At 45.3% G+C, this 3,350-nt stretch overlaps 1 long non-coding RNA gene across 1 annotated transcript; it reads right to left on the bottom strand.

Annotated features, from left to right (window-relative positions):
* Positions 1-294: 294 nt before the first annotated feature.
* On the bottom strand, positions 295-2,605 carry LOC135404384 (uncharacterized). The gene is made up of 2 exons (XR_010425653.1): positions 1,427-2,605; positions 295-433 (listed from the first exon to the last, which is right to left on the bottom strand). It is a non-coding gene; the product is annotated as an uncharacterized LOC135404384 (long non-coding RNA).
* Positions 2,606-3,350: the final 745 nt, after the last annotated feature.

Below are 3,350 nucleotides of genomic sequence, written 5' to 3'. Positions count from 1 at the left end.
AGAGCAGTTCTTATTTGCTAAGTCACTGAGAAAGAAACCCTCATCAGGTGTTGGTATTTTTTTGTATTGGCAAAAGCTGCCCATGGTTTCCAAATTGGATGTGTTTTACTGCAGATGTCTGTGTTGAGGTCATATTATGAGCAAGTCCCATAGAAGATTCAGCAGTAGATGCACTGACAGATGCACTTCCCCTGCCTGAATCTGTCACACTTGATTGTGCCATCAAGTTATTATAGTCATTGTCAAGCTCATCTTTTGAAAAAGTTCGCATTTAAGTCTATGACAGTGAAAAAATACTGTTTGATCATTCTGTTTAATACTCAGCCTTAAGCTACATGTGCAGTTCAGAAGGATATAGAAGGCCAGATTCCAGCTTGCAGCCAGTTCCTTAGATGTGATCTACATCATCTCCTCGTGTTTTTAGTTCTTTTATCTATGAAATTTCGGTAAGAGAACAAAATTCACAACATAAGCAGCACAAAGGAAAACAAATAACTAGTTGTAAGAACATGTAACTCCATAATTGTGGAACAACAGCACAGAACAGGTAAAACCCACACCCGTTATATTAAAATCCTAAATCACTCACAGGTTTTAATTAATTTCCCGAATGTAAAGCTAACTAAATCTAGCTTTGAGATCGTTATATTGGGAGGCAAACTAGAAAAATTTTACTAAATTCAACCTGACTCTAGTAACTCAGCTTTATTGCAATCTCTACTGATTTCCTGACAGATTATCATGTGGTCTCCAGACATTTCTGCTTTATAAATCAAATGGGCATAAAAAGTTCTAATTCACGCATCAATAGTTTTGGAAAAGTGTAATTTAGCAATCTGCTTTTTTATTGGCATAAAGTAAACACACACATTTTGCATCTTGTTAGGTTATTTTAAAAATAATCTGAAATTCATGTAGTATAACTGTTGACATAACATCAGTGCCAAGAGAGATAAGTCAAACTTCACAGCATAGTGTGTGCCTGAGTAGTGTTTTTAGAAAAGCAATTAGGCTGTATGCTATATCAGCAGTTATAAAACATTTAAAAACATATAATACGTTTCGTTTGACCAAACTGCTCTGTACATACTGTACGAATCCACGACAGAAGATATATATTAAAATCTGAAAAAAAAAAAATGTACTTGCTGCTATGTTATAAATAGAATATTAACAATTGCTTAAACAGCACATGAAATGCAACTCAAAGTTGCAACTCTGTCATAAACACAGAAGAAAAAAAGAAAAAATAATGAATTCACTAAACTTGACCAAGGAAAAGAAATAATATCAGACAGGAATGTAAATTAACATCCAAATGTTAAAATCAGCTGAGTAAACCTTTTTAAATACAATTCTAAAGATGTGATTTCCACTGTCACAATAACTTCTCAGTTTATAACAGGAAGATAGAGAGATGTTTTACCTAAGAATCAAGGAAATCCTCAGCCTGCCAGCTTTCCATTTATCTTATTTGCAGATTTGTAGTTTTTGGTGTATAAGTTCTACTCTCTCCCTAGTTCTGAGAAACTGCTGGAGGTGGTTTGAGTCCCACCCAGTTGCTAAGCAACAAATGATCTCTATTGTGTGAACCTTATGTCTCCTCCTGCTAAGACTGAACACGAAATTTGGGCAGAAGTTCTTTACAGGGGTAAAATGTGACTAAAACCAAGGCAACTCACTAAAGCTTTTATATAAAGATTCATTCTCTGGGAAACTCTTAAAATTTCTTGCATGCTAACTTTTAGTAAAACACAATCTTTTAGTTTTAAGTTATCCACAAGTGAGTAGAAGGACTAAAGAGAGAGAGATTCTGCTTTCTGTTCTCAGTTACCGACATGCCTGGATTCTGCGGGGCAACTCCCCCGCAAGCCAGTCACCGCCGAGCTGCTGTTCCCCGGGCTGCTCCGTGCGCCGTGCAGCTCCCGGGGATGCCCGCAGAAGTCTGGCTGGCTCTGCAGAAGTAGCTGTCGGCGTTGCCTCTGCCGCTGAGGTGCCTCTGTCGCTGAGGTGCCTCTGCCGCCGAGGTGCCCCTGCCGCCTCTTGCCGTGGCTGCCAGCGCCGCCTCCCCCACGGCCGAGCCGGCGCAGCGGCAGCCCCAGCGCGCAGCCCCCAGCCCTGGAGCGCGGCCTCAGCACCCGCACGCCGGACTCTGGTTTGAGTAATCCTAAAGAGAATTTTTATGCTTTTATGTGTACCCGAGACACTCTAACGGGAGGAAATTCTCCCGGACTCTCACCTCTGGCTTTTAACAGTTACTAACAAACGTATGGCCGCTTCTCCACACACACACAAGCACGGTACCGTTAACAATACAGTGAGCTCACAACAACGTTGGACACACAACACTAACACGAGAGTTAACAAAAATACGGAAAGGCAGTTCTCTAGCCTGCCTCTCCTGTCAACGAGAAGTGGCACTTTTTCGGTGTTGCTCGTTGTGCTAATATAGCATCTTCTAATGCAAGGCACAATAGCTGCTACTTTCTTTCATATGTACCGTACCTGGTTCTGCTTTTTATTTTTTTTTTTTTTTCCGAAAACAGCGTCTGTTGCCATGGCAGCGATCCACAGTGGCTTTCTTCCGGGTTGCATGGTGGCTTCAGGCGCCAGCGGTGCAGCGCCATCTAGGGACGCGGAGGCTCCCAGCAGTGTCGGTCCAGTTGACACATGCGCAGTAGCAGGCACAGTGAGGAGCGACAGTGCCGACTGCGCAGCCGCAAGAGAGAGCGGTGCCGCGGGCTCGGCTCCAGCTTCATTCTCTGCCGCTAGTGATGTTCCTGCAGCCCCTACACATCCTGCTGCTGCATGCACGGCGCTAAACGGAGGTGATCCCGCTGCTCCTAAGGGTCCTAGCATTCGCAACTTCGCAGCCGCAGGCACGGGGATCCCCCCTACAGCAGACCGAACGGGGCGGGGACCGGCCGTAGTCCCGCCATCTCCCGACAAAGCTGTTCGAACCTTTATGAGTTCCCGTCGCTCAGAACTTAACTCTTGTAGCGACCCAACTGCCAGACGCCAAAGCAGAGTACACGTTCTAGGGGCTCCTGACCCCGTAGAGATCTCGTCCCAAAAGAATTCCTTTATAGCGTCCCTTGTGGACACCTGAAAGGCGGTTCGAGCAGCGGGAAGTAGAGTCCTCGCTCTCACCCATGCCATCAACCCCTTAGGGGCGGTTCCATCAGAAACAGGCTCTCCTAGAGAGAATATATATCGGGGGAGCGTTTCCGCGGCCTCATCCTCTTTGGATGCCGCGGGCCCCATGCTCTCTCCCTCGGTCGACTCACCGGGCCAGGGTGAGATTCCTCTGTACCATGCGCATGGTTTTGTTCCGTGATGCCGGGGACAGC

Source organism: Pseudopipra pipra, chromosome W (assembly GCF_036250125.1).
Source record: "Pseudopipra pipra isolate bDixPip1 chromosome W, bDixPip1.hap1, whole genome shotgun sequence".
Lineage (NCBI taxonomy): Eukaryota > Metazoa > Chordata > Aves > Passeriformes > Pipridae > Pseudopipra > Pseudopipra pipra.
This window is presented reverse-complemented; position numbering and strand designations above follow the sequence as displayed.